A 26,705-nucleotide genomic window follows, 5' to 3' on the forward strand; every position below is an offset into this window, starting at 1 on the left:
AAGTCTCACCAAATGAGAAATCTGCTTTTATCTCTAAGGGACAAAATACACACAGAAAAATAAACATTGAAGAAGACAAAATAAAACTGCATAGCCCAACTTTTCATATTAGCCTTCAGGGTCCATTGTTCATTCATTCCTCACACCCAAAACTTCTCCCTGAGAATCCTATGTGTCCACAAGGGCCCACTGATCTCAATTCTTTTATGCTCAATCCTAATCTGAAATTATGGTTTGAAAATTGAAAAGCCAGGTGCCACTGGTCTCAGCACAGGGAGGAGGATTCCAGGTCAACATGTCACCCCTCACAGAACAGAGGAGGTGAGCTGCACAAACACCAGCAACACACAACCCCTGCCCCCATCAAAATGAGAAGAAATGTAAACAAGCCTCAAAATCAGACTTCCAGATAACCTACAGCAACCTCAAAGGGAAATGAGATGGAAAACACTGATACTTAACCACCTGGACTCCCTGAATCAGAAACAAAAGAGGATCTGGAAAAAATGAAATCAGAAATAATTTCTCAGATAACAGCAGACATTGTGCCCATAGTGCAAGACATGATTAATATATCTAGACAGGAGCTGAGGAACATGATGGAATCCCAACATAGGAAACAAATGACATCCATAAAACAGATGCAAACAGATATGCAGGAGATTGAAAACTCCATTGGAAGTCTACAAAGCATAATGAGTCAATGTGAGGACAGAATTTCAAATATAGAAGATAAGGTTGCAATTAGTGACAAGGAAAAGAAAAATTGCTTTAAAATTATAAGGGACCATGAGAAATCAATTCAGCAGCTGCTAGATGATGCAAAGAAGAATAACATAAAACTGATCAGAGTTAATGAAGAAACAGGAGAGAGTGCAGATGACATAAAAAACTGTTCACAGAAGTAATGGAAGAAAACTTCATAAGCAGGGGAAAACAACTTGACATACAAATAAGCGAGGCATATAGGACTCCAACTAGCTTTGATCAAAAAAAAAATTTACACATGGCATCTAATTTTTAAGATTCCAGAAACCCAGCAGAAGAACAAACTTCTACAAGCAGTTAGAGAAAAGAAACACATAACACACAAAGGAAAGCCCATTAGAATCACAGGAGACGTCTCAACGCAAACCATCAAGGCAAGAAGAGCTTGGAGTGATGTATTCCAAGCCCTAAAGGAAAACAGCCTCCAACCCAGATTGATGTACCCTGCAAAAAGATCTTTCAAATTTGATGGAGAAATAAGATACTTTCGTGACAAAGAGGACCTTAGGAACTTCATGAGTATCAAACCAGCACTCAAAAGAATTTTAGGCAATATCCTAGGAAAAGACAATGAGGATCACAACCCCAGGAAGCCCATCAGAATGAATCGATAGGACACAAAAAGAAATTAAAAGCAAAGGGAGAGAATCCAACAAGAAGAAAAAGTCATGACAATGATAAATCAATATGTATCAGTTATAACCATCAATATTAATGGTCTCAACTCACCAATCAAAAGAAATAGACTGGCAGAATGAGTCTAGAAGCAAGATCCAACAATATGCTGCATACAAGAAACACACTTAATTCAAAAAGAAACTCATACACTGAAAGATAAAGGGTGGAAAACAATACTCCATGTGACAGGCACCTGATATAAGACAGCAGTAGCTATCCTCTTTGCAGGTCAAGTGGATTTCAAATCAACACTGATTAAGAGAGAAGAAGAAGGACACTACATGTTTGTACAGGGAACAATCCAAGAGGAAGAGATGACAATTATAAATATATATATATGCACCAAACACTACTGTGCCCAACTTTATAAAACAAATACTAACAGACATGAAAAATCATATAAGCACTAATACAATAGTAGTGGGGGACCTCAATACACCACTTTCAGAAATAGATAGATCAACTAGACAAAAAACAAGCAACGAAATACTAGAACTCAATGAAAGTCTTGAAAAAATGAACTTAACAGATGTTTACAGAGTGTTCCACCACACAAAATCAGAACACAAATTCTTGTCAGCTACACATGAGTCATTCTCCAAAATAGACCATATATTAATTCATAGAACATGTTCAAGTAAGTGCAAAGGAATTGAAGTTATCCCCTGTATATTATCAGAATGTAGTGCAATGAAATTGGAGATCAATAGCAAAAGAAACCACAAGAATTTCATAAACATATCGAAATTGAACAACACACTTCTGAATAACTAATGGGTCACAGAGGAAATTAAAAAAGAAATCAGACAGTTCCTACAATTAAATGACAATGACAGTACAACATATCAGAATCTGTGAGACACAATGAAAGCTGTCCTAAGAGTGAAATTGATAGCAGTGAATGCTCATGTAAGGAAAACAGAGTGAGCCCAATTAAACAACCTGAGGCTGAACCTCAAGCTTCTAGATAAAGAAGAGCAAGACAAACCCAAAGCTCATATAATGGAGGAAATTATAAAGATCAGAGCAGATATCAAAGCAATGGAGACTAAGAGAATGATACAAAAAATCAATGAAGCCAAGAGTTGGTTCTTTGAAGGAATTAACAAAACCAACAAACCCTTAGCCAACCTCATCAGAAAAAGGAAAGAAAAGGCCCAAATCCATGCAATTAGGAATGAAAAGGGTGAAATTACAACAGACCCAGCAGAAGTCCAGAGGATCACAAATACCTACTTCAAGAACCTCTATGACAATAAGATGGAAAACACAGAAGAAATGGACAGATTCCAAATAAGTATGAATTACCAAAGTTGAACAAAGAAAGCCTAAAAATTCTAAACAACCCAATACCAACCAAGGAAATTGAAAGTGTAATTAAAAACTTACCAACTAAGAAGAGCCTGGGTCCTGATGGCTTCACTGCTGAATTCTAAAGACATTTAGAGAGGAACTACTGCCACTACTGTTTAAAATCTTCAATGAAATTGAAAGGGAAGCAATACTCCCAAATTCATTCCTGGAAGCAACCATCACCTTGATCTCCAAAGCAGAAAAAGACCCAACTGAAAAAGACAACTATAAGCCAACCTCACTAATGAACACAGATGGAAAAAATCCTTAATAAGATACTAGCAAATAGAATGCAGAAGATCATCAAGAAGATCATATACCCTGACCAAGTCGGATTTATTCCAGGGAAGCAGGGATGGTTCAACATATGCCAATCAATACATGTAATACACTACATCAATAGAGCCAAGGACAAAAACTATATGATCATCTCAATAGATGCAGAAAAAGCATTTGACAAAATCCAAAATGCATTTATGATAAAAACCCTACAAAAAATTGGAATAGATGATCTCTACCTCAATCTGATAAAAGCCACATATGAAAAACCAACACCCAGTATCACACTAAATGGTCAAAAACTGAAATCCTTCACACTAAAATCAGGAACAAGACAAGGATGTCCACTATCACCACTCCTGTTCACTATAGTTTTGGAAACATTAGCCACAGCAATTAGACAAGAGAAAGAGATAAAAGGAATAAAGACAGGAAATGAAGAAGTCAAATTGTCATTATTTGCAGATGACATGATATCCTACATAGAAGACTCCAAGAACTCCACCAAAAGTCTTCTAGACTTAATAACCTAATTCAATAAAGTAGTTGAGTACAAGGTCAACACACAAAAATCAAAAGCTTTCCTCTACACAAATGACAGACTCACCGAGAGAGAAATAGGGCAAATAATTCCTTTCACAATAGCATCCAAAAAACTGAAATACCTAGGAATCAACCTAATGAAAGAAATCAAAGACCTCTTCTCTGAAAACTATGGCACTCTGAAAAGAGAGATTGAAGATGATATCAGAAAATGGACAGACATCCCCTGCTCCTGGGTAGGAAGGATTAATAGAGTGAAAATGGCCATACTTCCAAAACTACTATATAGATTTAATGCAATTCCAATTGAGATCCCAGCAGCATACTTCATGGACCTTGAGAAAACAATCCCAAAATTCATTTGGAACAAGAAGAGACCCAGAATACCAAAAGCAATACTAGGTAACAGAGACATGGCAGGGGGTATCACAATCCCCAACCTGCAACTATATTACAAAGCTACTGTGATAAAAACAGCATGGTACTGGCAAAGAAACAGACTTGAGGACCAGTGGAACAGATTAGAAGATGCAGAAACAATGCCAGACACACTCAGCCATCTCATCTTTGATGAAGGAGCCAAACACCCTCACTGGAGGAAAGATAGCCTCTTCAATAAATGGTGCTGGAAAACTTGGGCTTCAACTTGCCAAAGATTAAAACTAGACCTGTATCTCTCACCATGCACTAAACTAAAATCAAAATGGATTAAAGATCTAAATATTAAAATAGAAACTCTGAGCCAGTTGGAACAGAGGTTAGGTAGAACCCTTGAAGACATCGGTGTAGGAAAAGATTTTAGGAACAAAACCTCAGTTGCCCATGAACTAGCACAAACAATCAACAAGTGGGATCTCTTCTTACTAAAGAGCTTCTGCACAGCAAGAGAAAGCACCAAGTATAGAGACAACCCACAATGTGGGAAAAAATCTTCACCTGCTGTTCCTCAAGCAAAGGTCTACTATCTAGAATCAATAAAGAATTTTTAAAAATCAGACCTCTCAAATTGAAAGACCCAATCCAAAAATGGGCATCTGAAATGAACAGACATTTATCAGACAAAGAGATAGAAGTAGCAAATAAACGTATGAAAAAATGTTTAACATCACTGGTCATTTGAGAGATGCAAATGAAAACAATGCTGAGATTCCACCTCACCACAGAAAGAATGGCTGCTACCATGAAATCAACCAATAACAAATGCTAGCAGGGCTGTGGAGAAAGAGGAACCTTGCTCCACTGCTGGTGGGACTGTAGACTGGTGCAACCACTGTAGAAATCAGTATGGAGATACCGCAAAGAACTAGGGCCTGAAGTCCCATTTGATCCAGCTATTCCCCTGCTGGATATCTTTCCCAAAGAATTTAAAGAATCATATCACAGTGATATATGTGCACCCATTTTCCTAGCAGCACAGTTTGTAATAGCTAAAACTTGGAAACAAGCCAAGTGCACATCAACTGGAGACTGGATAAAGAAGATGTGTTTTTTAATAAAATGGTGTACTACTCATCCATAAAAACTATAGACATTTATAGCTAAATGGATGAACATTGAGGCCATACTCTTAATTGAAATAAATAGGACACACATGTGTAAATACCGAATAGTTTCTCTAGTGTGAGAAACTGAAAGTGTAAATAAGGATAATATGAAATCGGAAGAAAAGGGGAAAAGGGGAACGGGAAATAGGAGGGGTAGGGAAAAAGAAAGAAGGGAATGGAATTAATATGAGAAAATGAAAAAATGGAAACATAGTCTTTGTAAATAGGGAGGGATGGATGGATTGAAGGGAGGGAAGTGGAATGGGGAAAAAATAAGAACCAAGAGAAATTATGTAAAGGTGCAAATTTCCAATAATGAATGTCATTATAATGTATACCTAAAATGTACCAATAAAATAAAATTTTAAAAAAGAAAATTGAAAAGCCAGGAATATCCCCATCTTAGCTCATTTGGGTGACTTCAACAAAATACCTTAGCGTGGGTAATTTATAAACAATGGAAAGAGAGTGCTCACAGCTCTGGAAAATACAAGTCCAAGACTAAGGCATCAGCAGATTCAGAGTCTGGTGATAGCCTGGTCCTCAAAGACGGTGCCTTCTATGTATGCTCACATGATGAAAGAATCAAACTAGCTCTCTCAGGCCTCTTTTATAAGGGCACTAATTGCATTCATAGAAGCTCCAGTCTCATGACCCTGTCACCTCCCAAGAACTCACCTTTCAATATTAACTGCATGGATGATTAGGTGTCAACATATGAACTTTAATGGGAAATAAATATTCAAAGCATAGCATCACCTTTCCAATACATTACCCCTTCAACCCACTCTGCCTGAAATAAATCTAAGTGTAATCATTCACCATGTCCAAGGTGAAGACAGCTACTTCTTTCAGAAGAAGACAAAACAGGTAGGCCACCCAGATTGATCTTCCCACCCTGTTCTATACAACATCTTAAAATAAAAAATAGGATTTGCTCATGAAGTTTATCTAGTACACTAGAATTTTTGGGTCTTTTTATTTTGTTTGTGATGCTAACCTAGAAAGTACATTTTTATAAAGTTGAATATACTGTTAGCTCTCTATATCCTCAGTTTCCACATTTCTTGTGATTTCACCCAACCACAAATCAAAAGTGTAGTTAGGTCTATAATGGTTCTGTTTATACTGAATATGGAGAAACTTTTTTCTTGGCACTATTCCCTAAATAATACATAGTAAAACTATTTATACTACATTTACATTTTGTAAGGTATTATAAGTAATGTAGAGATGAGTTAAAGTATATGGAAGGATATGTGTACGTTGTATGGAAATACTACATCACTTTATATAAAGAAATTTGGTCATAGTGGATTGGGTATCCTCAGGGATCATGGAATAAATCTCCTACAGATAGATAGCAAGGGATAAATTTTTTTCTTATAATTAAAAAGTAGAATTGTTCTGGAAACATTAAAAATGTAATCAACAAAAAGGAAAGTTAATATTTTGCTTGTATGAAGTAATATACTATAGAAATGGGTTGTGTAACAAATTATCTTGGATGCTGTAATGGAATGACTTAATGACTCAAAGCTGTTATGCTTTCAGATCAAATCATCTGTTGCAAAGGAAACATTGCCTTTAAAACAGGTAGTTATTTCATATATTTTTTTCTTCATTTCAAATCAAAAATTTGAGGAGCCAAAAGCACAAAGAAGAAAATTTATATCACCCATAATCCTATCATTTAGAAGTAACCACTATTAATTACTATGTTAGCATTTAACCTCCTAGATTTATTCTGTATTTACATAATACTTTTATGAAAGTTAAATTATCCTTCATTTATTGTTAGTAACAACTTGACCAATAAAAAACATATATGCAACATTTTCACATTATAAAACACATAGGTAATTTTTAAGTACTGTTAAATTTTTCATTTTTGGACCCTCCCCAGACATGAGCAAACAGGCCCTCTCTGGACAGGCAGTGATTCTGCCTGAACAGGAACAAGGAGGCCCACACCAGATGAGCAGTGCCCCTCCCCCAATGTGAGCAAACAGGCCTGCACAGAATGAAGTCTCTCTCCCCCTCTACAGGCAATCAGGCCCACACTGGACATTGCAGAGCACACCCCCCTCACACACACAAATGCACACACACACAAAGACAATACCATCCACCAACTGCAAGCCTGCTCTACATTTTGCTTCCCTTTTAGCACATGTCAACAGAGGCAAGGACTAACTAGCCAACCTGACCCTAGTTAAGTACAATGCCCAGGGAGAAGAGGGAGCAACCAGACTCCATGACCAACAACTCTAAGTCCAACAATCCACTTGAATCCCTACCCCATGGCCTAAGTCAGAGGAGACCGGAGGGCTGATTGCATTTCCCATCTACCAACTGTAGCAAGGACATACCTTGCCTTGAACTATAACCACAGTCTGGGGTGAATGAACAGAGGGGCCTCTGTTGCAAGGAGGGCACCTTAAAAACCCAAAGCCCATATTGATTTCCACAGTGGTTTCACCACTCTGCACTCCCACCAACAATGGAGAAGGGTTCCTTTCTCTCCACACCTCCGCCAGCATTTGTTATTGGTTGATTTCTTGAGAACAGCCATTCTTACTGGAGTGAGGTGGAATCTCAGTGTGGCTTTCATCTGCGTCTCTCGAATGACCAGTGATGTTGAACATTTTTTCAAACGTTTATTTGCTACTTTTATTTTTTTGTCTGAGAAATGTCTGTTCATTTCACATGGCCATTTTTGAATTGGGTCTTTATATTTGGGAGGTCTGATTTTTTTAAGTTCTTTAGATAGTCTAGATAGTAGACCTTTGTCTGAGGGACAGCTGGTAAAAAATTGGAAATACATCAAAAAACTAGGATGAGAGGTCCCATTTGACCCACCTCTTCCTCTGCTGGGTATCTTCCCAAAAGAATTAAAAGAATCATACCACAGCAATATATGTACACCCATGTTTATAGTGGCACAGTTTGTAATAGCTAAAACTTGGAAACAGCCCAATTGCCCATCGACGAGACTCAATAAAGAAGATGTGTTTTTTTTTTTTTATAAAAGGGAGTACTACGGGAGCCATAAATAATGAGAAACTAGAGACATTTATAGCTAAATGGATGCACATTAAGGCCATACATTTAAGTGAAATAAATAGACACAGGTGTAAATACCGAATAATCTCTCTGGTGTGGAAAACTTAAAGTGTAAATAAGGATCAAAATGTATAATTGATCATGTAAAATAGGAAGAAAAGATCTAAAGGAGTAGGAGAAGTGGGAGGGGTAAGGGAAAGGAAAGAAAGGAAAAGAAAAAATATGAGAAAAGGAAAAAATGGAAACAAAGCCTTTGTAAATAGGGAAGGGTGGAGAGGGTGGAGGGCAGGGGATTGGGGAAAAAATAAGAGCCAAGATGCATCATGTAAAGGTACAAGATCCCAGTGATGAATGTAACTGTATTGTATACCTAAAATGTACCAATAAACTTAATTTTTTAAAAGCCCAAAGCCCACAAGCCAGCTGGAGAAAATTGTGACTGGATAGATCTCAAGAATGAAAATCTTGGAAAGAAACCACTCATTCAAAAACATAGAAACTTTTTCCTTGACTCAGTTTTCTTTTGATTTTACTATTTTTTATTATTTTTATTTTTTCTTCATCAGGGCTTTTGTGAGGTTGGGAATTTTTCTTTCTCTTCTTTTAGATTCTTTAATTTTTCCCTCCCAACTTTTTCTCTTTCATCTTATCTTTTTTTAACCTCCTGTTTTTGCTCTTTATCTTTTTTCTTTTCTTCTTTCTTTCCAGCAACTGTTCTCTATCACTTAATTTCCTTTTACTCCTCAGTAGGACTGCCTATCTTCCTTTCTCTCCTCCTTTTCATATCCCATCAATTAATTTTTCAAATTTTGCTTTTTTCATAATCTAGTTCCCCACCCCCTCCATCTTTACTATATAACTACTAAGCTTTATGAATTTCTAGCTATACTTAACTTTACACTATTGCTGTTGAATACTGTGCTATTGTTAGTAGAGATAAAGTTGTTTCGTTTAGTAGATATTTACTGTAGGTCAATAATAGTTCAACATTTGTTTTGTCTTAGTGTTCATACTATAATTATGGATCTCTTTTCTATGGACAACAGCGGTATTTTATTAGTCTGAAGGGTTTGTCAATATTCAGTTTGTATATGATGTTATAATTTATCCTGATTTTATTATGATAGTCAATGTCACAAAGCTGTTGATATTAATTGGTGTTCTTGAGATTCCAGTAACTGTATTGTCTTGGGGTCATTAACAGTACTGTCACCCATTCCTGGCTATTCACATACAGTATAGATCCATGTATCTCACCATGTACTACACTAAAACCAAAATGGATCAAAGATCTAAATGTTAAAACAGAAACATTTAATCTCCTGGATGATAAAATAGCTAAAACTCTTGAAGACATAGGCTTATACAAGGTCTTTCTTAACAGAATCAATTGACACAATAAATAGTACCAAGAATCAACAAACAGAATAATATCAGATTCAAATTTCTGCACAGCAAAGGAAAAGGACTAATATCTAGAATATATAAAAACTCCAAAAAAATTAGACCCCCCAAAATAAAGACTCAATCAAAACAAATGGGCAACTGAAATGAATAGATACTTCTCAAAATAAGTAAAAATAACCAATAAGTACATGAAAAAAATGTTCAACATTGTTAGCCATGGAAAACAATACTTAGATTTCAACTTCGGAAAGAATGATTGTCCTTAAGAAATCAAATAATAACAAATGCTTGTGAGGTGGAGGAAAAAAGGAACCCTTCTACACTGTTGGTGGGAATATAAACTAGTAAAATAATTATTGAAATCAGTACAGAGATTCCTCAAAAAACTAAAACTAGAAATTCCATTTGACCCAGCTATTCTCCTTCTAGGTAGCTACCTGAAAGAGTTAAACACATCATATTACAATAAAACATACATACCTATGTTTATGGCAACACAATTCATATAGCTAAATCTTGGAAGCATCCTATATGTCTATCAACAGATGAATGGATAAAGGAAATGTGGTATTTACACAATGGAGTACTCTACTGTTCAAGTTAAAGAAAGATAAACTTGAGTGATTTGTAGGAAAATGGAGGCATCTTGACACCATACTGTTAATGAAATAAATCAAACACACAAGCTTAAATATCACATGATTTCTTTTATAGAAAATCAAATTATAAAAAAAAAGCAAAAAAAAATAGGAAGTAGGGAGACAAAACTTTCTCAAGTGGGAAAGAGATCAAGAGATAGAGGGAGAGAAGGGAAAGTGGTTGAAAAAGGAATTAAGATGTGTTATGTACATGTATCAACTCCACATAAGAAATGTAAATATTGTGTACTACACACATGTACCGGTAAAAAAAAATTTTCATTGCTGACCTTAACTAGAAATAGACTAAATCTGAGGTCAGATTACAGCAAATTTTGTAATGAATGCACTTTATTTAACTAAACCTCCTCTCTGCTGTCTCTGTCTCCTCCTCCTTCTCCTTCTTCTTCTCCTTCTTCTTCTTTTCCCTCTTCTTCCTCTTCCTGCCTCTTCTCTCCTTCTCCTTTCCCCCCTGCTCTTCCTGCTCCTTCTTCTTCATAAAAATTGTATCACAAAATTAAAATTTTTATGAACATGTACCAATTTCCCAGAAGGAATGTAAACATTAGGTATTAAAACATGTACTAAAAAAGTAATTTTTAAAAAAATTAAATTATTTCATAGTAGAATTTACAGAGTGGGGGTTTAGCTCAGTTGTTCCACTGCTTGCCTCACAAGCCCAAGGTCCCAAATTCAATCCCGAGTACCAAAAAAAAATTGGAGCATTTACAAAGTGAAACAAAAAAGGAGCTAATTTTTTCAAAGCAGTATGAAAAACAATATCATTTGTAAATCTAAAATCAATGAACTGCAGATACAGATGTTATGGTTTAGATATCTCATGCATTTAGAGATGGGACTTTTGCAAGGTGATTGTATTATGGGGTTGCTATATTCATCAGTGGATTCACTCACTAATCAGAAAAGCAGCTGAGTGTGCTGTTAGGAAGTAAGGCCTACTTAGATGCATGTCACTGGGGGTATGACCTGGAAGCGTGCATCTCCCTCCCGGGCTCCTCCCTTTACTCTCTGCTTTCTGACTGCAATGATATGAGCAGCTTTCCTTTGTGGTACCTCCCTGCCACGCCTTTTCTGCCTTGGAGCCAACCAACTATGAACTGAAAACTCTAAAAACTATGAGCCAAAATAAACCCCGCCTCCTTTAAGTTTCAAATGTTGGATATTTTGTCCCAATAATGAGGAAAGTGACTCATAGGAATATTTAGTGGGAAAAGCCAGAGACTGATGAACATATAGTTATGGTTCCATTTATGTAAGCTTCAAGGATAAGAATTAATGAAGAATGATAGAAATCAGAATAGTGGTTATCCATAGTATTATTCATAGTGATTATTTCATAGTAGCAAATTACAATGTTCATAGGTTTGAGGAAGGTGGTACTGACTGTGAATCAGCCCAAGGAAACCTTCTGTAGGTCTGGAGATATTTTATCTATTGATCTAGATGACAAATATATAAGTATATGGAAAACAGAATTGAAGTGCATATATAAAAATTGATTAATGTACCTTATTTGTGTTTTTAACTCTATATTTTACTACCATATGTTATATTTCAATTTCATTTCATTTTATTTTCTACTCTATTCTTTTCTTTTTCTTGGTACTAGAGATTAAACCGAAGGCCTCAAACATGCTAAGCACATGTTCTATGACTGAGCTACACCCCCAGCCTCAACTTCAATTATTTTTAAAACAAAAGTATCTAAGGTATATTTTAAATCAATGGTTTCTATATTTTTTTTGTATTCTAGGCTCCCATAACAAACTACCACTAAATGGGCAGCTCAAAACAACAGAAATTTATCTGGAGGCTAGAAGCTCAAAATTGAAGTGTCAGTGGAGCCATGATACCTCTAAAATTTGTAGAGGGAGTCATTTTTGCATCTTCTTAATTTAATGTGGCTTGACAACAATCTTTTGTGTTGTTTGGTTTACAAATACATCACTCTAATCCCATCTTTATATTGGCCACATTCTAATATGAACACTAGTCGTATTGGATTGAGTCCACCCTATTTCCATATTACCTTATCTAATTATATCTCCAGTAACCCTATTTTCAAATAATGTCACATTCTGAAGTTCTGGAGATTAGGACTTCAAAATATATTTTGGGGGGACAAAAATCAACCAATAATGCTTTACAATATTATTTTTCTTTAAATTTTTAGTTCTGAAAAATTAACCAAAACAGGAAAGTGTTCTTGGAAGGTTTTATATCAGCCAGCAGCGAATAGTCTATTTGCAAGGAGATTCATTAGAATGGCAGATTTGTTCTTAGTTTCCAGAGTATATGTGTTGAGAGGGAGAAAAAAAACTTACTCAAAAGGAATTTTAAGATATCAAGCAATGACTCACTTAAGTAGCTAGGTAGTCTATTATATCTGGAATATTAAGCTATGCTATACTTACTGTGTTCCCACTGTCCAGCCAGTTGGCCATCTTAAGGGAACCTTTCTTAGGCTGGGCAGAAATCAGAATTAAAGTGTGTACCTCTATAAGTTTTGTGTTCCAGAATGCGGGAGAAGATTAGAAATGTAGACACAATGTCTTGGCCAAAGATTTGGAGGGAGAATTCTTCCTCTGCTTATTAGGTATAAGGATTTTTTTTTCAGCTTTTGAAAAGAAAAACAAAGAGAAGAGGAAATGATTTCTTATTTCTAGCAGAGCCACTTGGTTAGATACCAGAGAGAGAACAATTGCAATAGAAGGAACTAAGAACTCACAGATATTCTTATTCCCAAATGTGGCATGGAATCATTAGGCAGAGCCCCGGGGCCTACAGAGGCCAAGTGGATAGCCATAAATCACCTCAACAGAAACCCACATGGGCCCTTTGTCCAATACCTGGGCAAAAAGAAAGAGTGATTCATTAAATTGATAACTAAATCTGACATAACTCATCCCCACTTATAAGACATTTCAAATAAATGTGCCAGTCAGAAAAATACATCCTTTATTGGATTTTGATCTGATAGACATTATAATTTTTGGTTCATACATCATGGTCATCTAAAAAATTCAGCAAAAGGTAGAAATATACAATAGTTCTAAGAGCATGAAGAAGAACTACGTCTTAGTCTAGTTTGTGCTGCTAAATCAAAATACCAGAGGCCAGATACTTTATTTTAAAAGAAAATTTATTTAGCTCACAGTTTCAAAGGTTAAAAATCCAAGACAGAGCACCTAAAAATAACACTTTTGAAGCAAGCATCTGTAGACATACTTATACAAATTTATACTATCTTTAGCAGATGGAACTGGCCTCTACTATTGGCTGAGGGTATATCATTAAGAAATAATTGAAACATATAATTTTAAGGCTATACAGCCATCCTCATTTGATTTGTTCATTATTTGTTAGCACTATTATATATGTCTGTCTTTCACCTGACTTTTTACATGACCATGATTTCGGGTCCAAAATTTGTAAAGGTTAATACAAGGGAGACTTTTATTTGTGATTTATGAAATATATAATTATAGTCTCATAAGACAGGATCAATTATGTTAGACTTAGTTGGATATTTATTTGTTTTATTGAAAAGAATAAAATTCTATGAAATTAGGTCCAGACTAGAAAATCTAGGACATATGGTCATCACATGAGGGGCACTGGGCTTTGGAGAGGAAGGAACAGCAGTCATCTGGAAACTGTCCCTTGCTTCTGGCAGCACAGGAATTTGCTTCAGGAAAATGGATCATTCTGTGAGAGTGAGGTCTACCTTGCCATTATATGCCAAGGAAGACCTAGCTGTAATCTGGTGATGTTAATAAGAAAAGAGCAATTCCATACACTGAAGTAAAACACCTAGTGGGTTCCAGTTTCCTTTAACTGCATTCATACAGTCCCTGATCTGTAGTTGGCAGCTCCCCTTGTGCTTTCTGTTCTAAGTTCACTTGGGCAGTTCCATGGAGGTCTGAAGTTTCTTGCCAACAGACAACTTTTTTGCATGTTTGTGGGTTCTGTTTATTCCATCTTACACTTTGCAACTCAAATTAATTCATCACCAAATATTTTGGCCAGAACAAGATAGGGAATATTTCCATTTCTAAATAGCAGGAAATTGTTATAAAAATAAATGTGATTTCCATTGATTCAGATTCTCCACTATGTATCCATGCATTTAATTTTACAATAAAGAATAAAGGGGCAGAGGATTTAGCTCAGTGGTTTCACCGCCTGCTGCGCAAGCACAAGGACCCGAGTTCAATCCCCGGTATCAAAAAAAAAAAGAATAAAGAAGCTGGTTTCTTGGTTGAGGGTAAAAGTATGACCACATAACTACTGGTTGAGAGTACATCATTAAGAAATAATTGAAATTATAATTTTAAGGCTTACAGGTGTCCAGACAGCATCTATTAAGGCACAACTTTTCCATGGATAGGGAACTTGAGCCACAAAGAGCTCAAGCTCAAGACTGTTCTCAAATCTGAGTATGGATCAAAATCACCAATGATATTTATTAATGAATGAAACTCCTTCACTCCAGTATACGAGTCTCTTTTCAATGGGCCTGGAGGGAAGAGCCAGGAATCTGTATCAGAATGATGTAACCTGCATATTTAACAATCACTCTAGAGGATTCTAAAAGAGGTGGTATCCATAACACACTGTGATGATACAGTGAAGTCACCTTGGAGTCTCACAGAAAAGAATGATGGTCTCCGCTCAGACTTTCAGCACTGAGATGAGGTACAAGGAAGTCAGGTAAGGTATGAGGAAAGCAGGTGAGGCACAAGGAATTTATGGGTCTGAATCTCCCTCCCCTATCCTGCTTCTCACTCTCAGGCTGCTCCCTCTTTCTCTGAAAGACTTCTAAGTTAATGATTATAATGGAATTAAATTTTTTTGGTTTGCAGTTATTTAACAATTGTATTCATCTAATATTATTTTTAATATATTAATTATACATAATAATGATGTTCAGTGTGATATTTCAGCATGTTCATACATGTACAGATTAAGTCCATCCCATCAACCCCTAGTATCACTATTCTGCATTCAGGTTGACTTTTTTAGCTGCCACTAAAACTTTAAATGGCACGGTTGAAAATATAATCCAATATATGATATTAGATTATTAGATCTTTTTTTTTTAGTTCTTTTATTGGCACATTTTAGGTATACAATTCATTTACATTTGTCATTGGGTGTTTATACCTGTACATGATATATCTTGGTTCTTATTTTTTTCCCCATTACCTGTGCACCCTTCACCCCCTCCATCCTTCCCTATTTACATAGATTTCATTTCCATTTTTTTCTTTTCTCATAATTTTTCCTTTCCCTCCTTTCCTTTCCCTGTCCTCTCCCACCACCCCTACTACTTTGGACCTTTTCTTCCTATTTCAAATTATCAATTATTCATTTTAATCATTTTAATTCTTATTTACACATTCAGTTTCTCACACTAGAGAAACTATTTGGCATTTACACATGCGTGTCCTATTTATTTCACTTAAGAGTATGGCCTCAGTATGCATTCATTTAGCTATAAATGACTCTAGCTTTTCATTCTTTATGGCTGAGTAGTACTCCATTTTATTAAAAAAAAACACATTTTCTTTATCCAGTTTCCAGTTGATGGGCACTTGGGCTGTTTCCAAGCTTTAGCTATTACAAACTGTGCTGCTGTGAACATGGGTGCACATGTATTACTGTGGTATGATTCTTTTAATTCTTTGGGGAAGATCCCCAGCAGGGGAATAGCTGGGTCAAATGGGACTTCCAGTCCTAGTTCTTTGAGGTATCTCCATACTGATTTCCACAGTGCTTGCACCAGTCTACACTCCCACCAGCAGTGGAGCAGGGTTCCTCTTTCCCCACAGCCCCGCCAGCATTTGTTATTGGTTGATTTCATGCTAGCAGCCATTCTTTCTGGGGTGAGGTGGAATCTCAGTGTTGTTTTCATCTGCATCTCTAGAATGACGAGTGATGGTGAACATTTTTTCATATATTTGTTTGCTGCTTTTACTTCTTTGTCTGAGAAATGTCTGTTCATTTCAGATGCCCATTTTCAAATTGGGTCTTTGAATTTGGGGGTCTGATGTTTTTCAATTCTTTATATATTCTAGATAGTAGTCCTTTGTCTGAGGTACAGCTGCTAAAAATTTTTCCCATATTGTAGGTTGTCTCTTAGCTCTGTTGGTGGTTTCTCTTTCAGTGCACAAGCTTTTTAATAAGATGAGATGCCAGTTGTTGATTCTTTCTGCTAGTTCCTGTGCTGCTGAGGTTTTGTTCATGAAGTCTTTTCCTATGCCAGTGTCTTCAAGAGTTCTACCTAACTTATCTTCCAGCAAGTTTAGTGTTTCTGTCTTAATATTTATATCTTTAAGCCACTTCGATCTTAGTTTAGTGCATGGTGATAGGTATCAGTGTAGTTTTAATCTTTGGCTGGTTGAAATCCATTTTTTCCAAGACCATTTATTAAATAGGCTATCTTTCCTCCAATGATGGTGGTTGGCTCCTTTGTCAAAGATGAGGTGGCTGAGTATGTCTGCAGTTGTTTCTGCATCTTCTAATCTATTCCACTGATCCTCAGGTCTGTTTCTTTGGCAGTACCATGCTGATTTTATCACAGTAGCTTTCTAGTATAGTTTCAAGTTGGGGATTGTGATACCCCCAGCCATGTCTCTGTTGCCTAGAATTGCTTTTGCTTTGAAGTATATTGTTGAAATTCCAATTGGCATTGCATTAAATCTATATAGTAGTTTTGGAAATATGGCCATTTTCACTATATTAGTTCTTCCTACCCAGGAACAAGGGATGTCTTTCCATTTTCTTATATCCTCCTTGATCTCCTTTTTTAGAGTGCTGTAGTTTTCATTGTAGAGATCTTTTGCTTCCTTTGTTAGATTGATTCCTAGATATTTCCTTTTTTGGATGCTATTGTAAAAGGAATTGTTTCCCTAATTTCTCTCTCAGTGAGTCTGCTATTTGTGTATAAGAAGTCTATTGTTTTTTGAGTGCTGACCTTATATCTACCTACTCTACTGAATAGAATTGTCAATTCAGTGTAGAACAGACATAGAAATTTAAATATTGCAGTTTCTCTTGTGTGAGAAACTCAAAGAGTAAATATGGAGAATGGAGGATAAATATTTGGAAGTAGGAAGAACTTGTTCAAATAAGAAGGGGAACAAAGGAAAGGTAAGGTGGAAGAGAAGGAAGGGAAAAGAGATTAAAAAAGGAGAATGGAAGGAAAAAGATGGAAACAAAGTTTTGTAAATGGGGAAAGAAAGAAGGGTTGAAAGGAGGGGAGGGGAACAGGAAAAAATTAGGAAATATTCTGTACAAGTACAAATTCCTTATGGTGAATGTAATCATCATGTACAGCAAATGTACTAAAAAAAAGAAAAAAAGTTTTTCTTTATTTCAGAATTGCTGTTGTCTACACTCAACACAAACACACACACACACATACACACACACACACGGGCTTTTTCCAGAGGAAAAAAATAAAATAAAATGTAAGGAATATAAAATTTAAGGGCAATTATGAGAACTGAAATTGTTTCCAAGAAGTTCTAAGGATCGGATTTCTTTAAATATCCTTGCTAACTTCTGCAAGTTTTTCCTCTGTGAACATGTTGAAATTCTGGACAAGTGCTCTGGGAGTACCTTATGTCAATTGCATTCAATTTCTCTTCTATTACTTGTTTGAGGATGATAGTGAAGACTTGATTGTGTGTGTGTGTGTGTGTGTGTGTGTGTGTGTGTGTGTGTATGTGTGTGTATTTTAGACTTAGGGTAAACTGGCAAGGAACTCTGGGCACCCTCTGAAGCAGTCTATTGCTGGAATATCACACTGAATAAAGGTCCCAGATGGTCCATATAGAAGAGCTGAGATCCTTTCCCATCAATTTTCCCAAATAACAGGGCGACCCCAAAGGAAGGAGGTATTTCACCAGAGTCTGCATCTTCTTCAAACTGTAGAGCCAGGTTGAAAATAGATGAGGTCATATTCTTCACTGTCATTGTCTTACTGTAGAACTGTGTCTCTATTTTGCTTTAGCAAATAGAATCTCAGGATCAGCCACTGGCTCACTCATGACACATCCTAGATGAGCATCACTCTATAGAATTTCCTCAATGCTGCTGGGCTGCATAAGAGGGGAGGTAATTTTTTTCTCCACAACTAGGTATACACATTTCTGATGTCTGAATCTCAGTGGCTTTAAAGCAAATCCTTATAGCCTCATTGTCAGATTCACTTGAAGTTATCTTCCTGTAGGAGATAAAGTGTTCACATGCTGATTATACTACTCATATCTGGTGAAAACCCTGACCAAGACAGGAGTAGGCAACTGCAGCTACATGAGGATTCTGAGAATCATCATGACTCCACTCACACCCAACTCAACCTCATAACCACAATATAGAATCATTTTTTATATAAGAAAATAGCTATATTTCTAAACTCATAGAGAATAATGCTAAAGTTTTTCATTTAAAAATTTCCTTAATGTCTGACTTACTACGTGATAACTGTATTCTCATCTTATTCTACATTGTATCTGTTTGAATCTGTTTCATGGATTCCATTTCTTTCTTATGCTGGGTGATCAGGGTTTCCATTTCTTTCTTATACTGGGTATTCATGGCTTCCAGCAGGTTTCTGAGCTCATCTATTTTTTTCATCTGTTTCTGTTCTAGATCCTGTAATCATGTCTTTCACTCTGCTCACCATCTCTGTAGATATCTGGGAGATTATTTCTGCTTTGAATTTTTCTAGATCCTCATTCATCTGTTTTGTTACTTCCTGTGCTATCAGTTCAGGGTATCCAGGTGGTTGGTTATGGGGACTTTTCCATCTCATTTCCCCCAGGATGTACCCTTGGTGGGATGGAAGTCTGAGTTTGTGCCTTGCTTAAATGTCTTCTTATTTTTGTTTTTGGTACTGTCCTTGGTTTAACTCCTGGGTTGATAGTTTGAAATTGCTTATTGTAGATATCTTTGTTGCTTGTAATTAGAACTCTTATGGAATGATTGCTTCTCAGAGGTGTCTTCCAGATATAGCTGGTCTTTAAGTTTTGAATCTCTAATGACTCTAAGGCTATCTCATTCTCCTTATACTAGGAAGGTTCATTGACTAGATCAATACCAACACCTTAGCCCAAGTGATACAATCAGCAACACCACTGCATCAAGTACATCTTTGAAAATGACATTTTGTGGTAGTTATTAATCTATCACCTTTAGCTGTGTGAATTAAATCAAGATTGAGGACCATTAATGGAGAGCTGAATAATCCAGTCAAAGGCCTGAAGCTCACTGTACTGTCCCATGAGAGTCCCTTTCAGGAAGCCAAAGGGTCTACAGTGGAAGGCTGAAGACGAAGTTCAAGGTGAAGGCAAAGACTAGATCTCCTCTGAGGAAATAAAAGCCGCATCCTACCTTCTTCATTCCCCTATATATCATTCTGGTGACAATCCTCCCTAGGGTAGGTCTTCCACATCCAGGACTGTGCTGAGTCAATTTGGTTCTGTATTTCTTACTCTAGTGGACACAATTAATTAACTATCACACCCACTGTATGGATATATAACATTTTGTTTATCTATTTTGCAGTTTACAGACATTTGAGTTGGTTCCAATTTGAAGCTATCATGAATAATGCTGCTATGAACATGTCTTTGTGTGGAAATACATTTACATTTCTCTTTAGTAATTTTTGTTATCAAAGATAAATTCAACTCTTCAAGTGAAAATTAAAATTTTGGAAAATTTGTGTCACCACAATAAAATAGATAGCTTCCTGATCTTTAAAAATTAATATCAAGTGATTTTTTTAGACATTGAATAATGAAATGTGTCCACATTAAATAATGAAATGTCTCAACATTTTTCTGATGACTGCTGTGTGATGTTTCACAATTATGTGCAAGTAAAACTTGTAAGATAGGCCAATGGGTTTTAAAGTAATAGAGTATGAAAAGTTCATGCTATAGTTTCATATTCTATATTGCAACCAACCTTTAGAAACTACAACTTGTTAAATTTTCATGTTATATTAAAGGTTAGCCACAATTATTTTAAAAGACTATCAAAATACACTTCTCTTTCTGTGTATCTATTTTGGACAACATTTTTCTTGTATGTCTTAATGTAAAAAATTTAAAATGAGATGGAAAAGTCCCATAACCAACCACCTGGATACCCTGAACTGATAGCACAGGAAGTAACAAAACAGATGAATGAGGATCTAGAAAAATTCAAAGCAGAAATAATCTCCCAGATATCTACAGAGATGGTGAGCAGAGTGAAAGACATGATTACAGGATCTAGAACAGAAACAGATGAAAAAATAGATGAGCTCAGAAACTTGCTGGAAGCCATGAATACCCAGCATAAGAAAGAAATGGAATCCATGAAACAGATTCAAACAGATATTCAGGAGATCAAAAACTCCATTGAAAGTATCCACAGCAGATTAAAGGAGTCTGAAGATAGAATATCAGATATAGAAGACAGGATTGCAGTTAGAAACCATGAAAATAGAGGTTTCTTTTTTTTCCTTTTTTTACCCCTTCCCCTGCCCTCCCTTCACCCCCTCCACCCCTCCCTATTTGCAAAGACTTTGTTTCCATTTTTTTCCTTTTCTCATATTTTTTCTTTTCCCTTTTTTCCTTTCCCCTACCCCTCCCACTTCCCCTGCTCCTTAGACCTTTACTTCCTGTTACACAATATCAATTATACATTTTTAAAATTACAATATCAAGATCTAGGAGACATTACCACAGATTTTACAGAATTTTAAAGGATATAGAAAGTGTATTTCAAAAATCTGTTTTGAAATAAATTTGACAACTTCTAAGAAGTAACTTGGAAGACAAATTAATGAAACTAACTCTCGAGGAAATATAAAATTTTAATAGCACCTATTAAAGAAAGTATATTCCTAGCTTGAAAACCTATCTATATGACAACAGCAGGCTCATAAACATTTTAACTGATAAATTATATCAAACAATTAAAGCAGAAAAAAGAAGGGACACTTCTCTCCTCATTTTAGGAACTCAACATTGTGCTAATCCTAAAACTAGATAAAGATAATAGAAGAAAAAAGTATGAACATAGATAGAAATTTGTTTAACAGAAAAAACTATTAGAAGTCAGATCTGGCAGTATGTAGAAAGTGGTTTTGTTATAGGGATGGCAGTGTTGGTTCAGCATTGGAAGATCCACTCCCAAAAGTCATCATTTTAACAGAGGAAAGGAAAAAGCCATATGATCCTGGCACTAGTTGGAGAAAAATTATTGGACTAAATTCTATAGCTGTTCGTGGTAAAAGCTATTAGGAGACCGGAAGTAGAACAGAACCTTCTCAACAGATTAAAGACATGTGCTCCATACTTCCAGTGAGAATGCCTTATATGAATGGAGAAGACACAATGCTTTCTCTCTAAGGTGGGGAGCAAGGGCAGATTTGCTTACTCTTTATCTGTCCATTAAACTTTGAAACCTAGGCTCCACCAAAATAGTCTGGCAATAAAATGACACAACTAGGATAGGACTGGCATGGCAGAAGCAAAATCTTTGTATGTAGATGAAATGATCATCTACAGAGAAAATACTAAGAAATCTGTAGAAGCCCCTAGAACTTGTATTTGAATTTAGCAGGATTAGAAAACACAAAGTATATATAAAAATTCAGGTCTGTGTATACTTGCTATAAATGAAGAATAGGATATTGAAATTTAAAAGTTATGTAGGAGTACAAAGGACCTAGAAAAGTTAAAAACAAAAACAAAAACAAAAACAGTGTGGAAGACGTTTAGTACCTAATTTTAAGACTTCTTCTAAAGCTACAGTAATCAAGGCAATGTTGGTGTAAGGAAAGACATATAGATCATTTGAATAAAACAGAGAATCTAGAAATAGAACCACACATATATGGTCCACTGAGTTTTGAAAGATTATTTAACATTAGCATTTTATAGAATATAAACTCAATTCAAGAGCCGAGGAAGAGATAGTGTTTTCAGCAAATGGCACTAGAACACCTGGTATCTGTATATAAAAAATTAACTTCAACAACTTCAACCCTTTTTTTCCATACATGAAAATAACTTGAAGGGATCTATGAACCTAAATAAGAAAGCCTAAAAGTATAAAACTTTAAGAAGAAATTATAAGGGAAAATGTTTAGGAATTCAGGGTAGGCAAGAACTACCTAGGATACAAAAGACATGATGTATAAAAGAAAAAAATTGATAAATGAGATTCCATCAAAATTTAGAAATTTAAATGACATCATTAAAATGAAAAGTAAACCTTAAACAAACCATATTTACAATGCATATAACCTATGAGCACAATATATAAAGAATTCTTACAGCTCATTAATAGACAACCCAATTAAAAAGTAGACATAAGAAGATGATAAATAGCCAGTACAGCACAAGGAAATGTGTGCAACTCTAGAATCAGAAAAATACTAATCAGTACAATAACAAGATTGAATTATACACTCATTAGGGAGATGAAGTCAAAAGTTTTAAAAGCCTTGTCATGACCTTTTCTTTTTGTTGGATTCTCCACCTTTGCAATTAATTTGTCACTCCCAATGGATTCATTCTGCTGGGTTTCCTGGGGTTGTGATCCTCATTGTCTTTTCCTAGGGTATTGTCTAAATTTTTTTGGAGTGTTGGTTTGGTATTCATGAAGTTCCTGAGGCGCTCTTTATCATGAAAGTATCTTATTTCTCCATCAATTTTAAAAGATAGTTTTGCAGGGTACATCAACCTGGGTTGGAGGCTCTTCTCCTTTAGGGCTTGAAATACATCACTCCAAGCTCTTCTTGCCTTGAGGGTTTGCATTGAGAAGTCTGCTGTGATTCTGATGGGCTTTCCTTTGTATGTGATTTGTTTCTTTTCTCTCACTGCTTGTAGAATTTTATTCTTCTGTTGGATTTCTGGAATCCTAACTATTATATGCCTATGTGTAGATTTTTTTTGATCAAGGCTCTTTGGAGTCCTATATGCCTCATTTATCTGTATGTCAAGTTCTTTTCCCCTCCTTGGGAAGTTTTCTGCCATCACTTCTGTGAACAGATTTTTATGTCATCTGCACTCTCTCCTCTTTCTTCATTGACTCTAGTCAGTCTTATGTTATTCTTCTTTGCATCGTCTAGCAGCTGCTGGATTGATTTCTCATGTTCCTTTACAATTTTAAAGCAATTTTTCTTTTCCTGGTCACTAATTGCAATCTTTTCTTCTACATCTGAAATTCTATCCTCACATTGGTTCATTCTGCTGTGCAGACTTTCAATGGAGTTTTTAATCTCCCGGAAATCTGTTTGGATCTGTTTTATGGATTCCATTTGTTTCCTATCTTGGGATTCCATCATGTTCCTCAAATCCTCTATTTTTTTTATCTGCGTCCTCTCTAGATTTATTAATCATGTCTTGCACCATGAGCAAAATCTTTACTGTTATCTGAGTAATTATTTCTGATTTCATTTTTCCCAGATCCTCTTTTGTTGCCAGTTCAGAGAGTCCAGGTGGTTGAGTATCAGATTGTTCCATCTCATTTCCTTTTGGGGTTGCTGTAAGTGATCCAGAAGTCTGTTTCTGAGACTTGTTTACGTGTCTTCTCATTTCCACGGTGTGGGGGGGGGGGTGCTTCTGGCGCTCATGTGGCTCACCTTCTCTGCCCTAGGAGCTTGGGATGGCAGCAGGGGAGCTTCCTTCCAGGTGCTGGGACCAATTCACCTTCTCTGCCCCTTTTGTTTGCTAAAGTCACCTGCTTAGGACTGGTACAGCATATGGTAGAACCCAGCCAGTGTGACTGTACTTGCATGCATAGCCCTTTTCTGTTTTAGAGCTGTTCATGAGGAAATTCTCTGGTTGCTTGATAGGAGGTCAAAGTCTTGTCATTCCCAGCGAGTCATCTTCCCTACCCTGGAGGAAATGAGTGTCCACCTGCAGATGGATGAGGAAGAGTGCAGAGGGTCCGTCTGCCCACTGGAGACTGCCCATGTGAGTTCCTATCAGGAGATGGAAGTATCTGCACCGAAAGCTGCAGTCGGGACATGGACACCGGGTCGGTGAGGGCAGGAGGACGTGAGGGCTACAGGCACCGAGACAGAGGCAACACAGACACTTTTCCTTCAGTTGAAAGGGTGCCACGTTTGCAACGGGGGCACTGCCGCACCTCCTCATGGATCTGAGCCCGCGGCAGTAGCTCTATCTGGGCGGGCAGATTCCTCCACAGCTTTTGGAGTAGGCACTGCAGCTCCCGAGTGCCCTCTTGAGGGCTCAGCACCCAGCAAATCCCCTTTCCACCCTTACTCTCCTACCAGGCCGCTCATGGGCAGTGACAAACATGGAGACAAAAAAATTTACCTCGAGATTTCGTAAAAATAGTAAGGGACCACAAGAAATCAATCCAACAACTGCTAGATGATGCAAAGAAGAATAACATAAGACTGATAGGAGCCCATGAAAAAACAGGAGAAAGCACAATTGACATAAAAAAACTGTTCACAGAAGTAATCGTGGAAAACTTCCCAGACAGAGGTAGAGAATTGGACATACAGGTAAGTGAGGCATATAGAACTCCAACCAGCCATGATCAAAAAAAATCTACATCTAGACATATAATAGTCAAGATCCCAGAAACCCAACAGAAAAACAAAATCCTACAAGCAGTTAGAGAAAAGAAACAAATCACCTACAAAGGAAAGCCCACCAGAATCACAGCAGACTTCTCAACAAAAACCTTCAAATCAAGGGGAGCCTGGACTGAACTATGTCAAGCCCTAAAAGAAAATAACTTCCAACCTACACTGTTGTATCCTGCAAAATTATCTTTCAAAATTGATGGGGAAATTAGATACTTCCACAACAAAGAACACCAGAGAAATTTCATGAACACCAAACCAGAACTACAAGCAATTCTAAACAATATCCTAGAAAAAAGCAATGAAGGCCACAACTCCATGAGGCCCAACAAAGGGAAGCCACCAGGCAAGGCAAGACACTAAAAGGAAAGGGGGGGAAAATAAGAAATAAAAGAGCCAACAAAAGTAAAACATCATGACAAGGATAAATCAATATGTATCAATTATAACCCTGAATGTTAATGGCCTCTATTCACCAATCAAAAGAAATAGACTGGCAGAATGGATTAAAAAGGAAAATGCAACAATATACTGTATACAAGAAACACACCTAACTCAAAAAGAAACTCATAGACTGAAAGTAAAAGGATGGAAAAAAGTTCTCCATGCCACAGGAACCCAGAAGAAAGCAGGGGTAGCAATCTTATTTGCAGACAAAGTAGATTTCAAACCAAAACTAATTAAGAGAGACAAAGATGGTCACTACATCCTTGTGAAGGGAACAATCCAAGAGGAAGAGATGACAATCCTAAATACATATGCACCAAATATGAATGCCCCCAATTATACAAAACAAATATTAATAGACAAGAAAAACCAAATAAACACTAACACAATTGTAGTGGGGGACCTCAATACCCCACTATCACAAATACACAGATCATCTAGACAAAAAGTTAACAAGGGAATTCTGGAACTGAATCAAGCTATTGAACAAATGGACTTACTAGATGTTTACAGAGTGTTCCACCCCAGAAAATTAGAATATACATTCTTTTCGGCTGCACACAGATCATTCTCCAGAATAGACCCCATGCTAGCTCATAGGCCATGTCTAAGTAAATGTAAAAGAATTGAAGTTACCCCCTGTATATTATCAGACCATAGTGCAATAAAATTGGAGATCAATAACATAAGAAACGGCAAAACCCCAACAAACACATGGAAACTGAATAACACCCTTTTGAACAACCAATGGGTCACAGAAGAAATTAAAGAAGAAATTAAACAGTTTCTACAAGTAAATGAAAATGCCAGTAAAACATGCAGGAATCTATGGGACATAATGAAAGCAGTTCTATGTGGGAAATTCATAGCAGTGAATGCCCATAATAGGAAAACAGAGAAAACTCAGATAAATAACCTAATGCAGAACCTCAAGATCCTAGAAAAAGAAGAGCATAATGAATCAAAGTTCGTACAAGAGAGGAAATTATAAAGATCAGGGCAGAAATCAATGCAATGGAGACTAAGAGAACAATACAAAAACAATGAATCAAAGAGTTGGTTTTTTGAAAAAATAAATAAAATTGATAAACCTTTAGCCAACCTTATCAAAAAAAGGAAAGAAAAGGCACAAATACATGCAATTAAGAATACAAAAGGTGAAGTCACAACAGATCCAACAGAAATCCAGAGGATCATAAATACCTACTTTGAGAACCTCTACTCCAATAAAATGGAAAACACAGAAGAAATGGGCAGATTCCCAGATATACATGAATTGTTAAAGTTAAATGAAGAAGATATAGAAATTCTAAACACCCCAATTACAAT

The 26,705-nt window shown here is 36.3% G+C and overlaps 1 protein-coding gene and 1 pseudogene across 1 annotated transcript in view; both read right to left on the reverse strand.

Annotated features, from left to right (window-relative positions):
- Impg2 (interphotoreceptor matrix proteoglycan 2) overlaps positions 1-26,705 on the reverse strand; it is a 240,980-nt gene that overhangs the window by 39,148 nt on the left and 175,127 nt on the right. The window lies entirely within an intron of this gene.
- LOC147830425 (proteasome subunit alpha type-5-like) lies at positions 16,210-18,696 on the reverse strand (annotated as a pseudogene).

This window comes from Heterocephalus glaber, unplaced genomic scaffold (assembly GCF_053883595.1).
Source record: "Heterocephalus glaber isolate CG9 unplaced genomic scaffold, H.glaber_assembly_v1.0 deba00000122, whole genome shotgun sequence".
NCBI classification, from domain to species: domain Eukaryota; kingdom Metazoa; phylum Chordata; class Mammalia; order Rodentia; family Bathyergidae; genus Heterocephalus; species Heterocephalus glaber.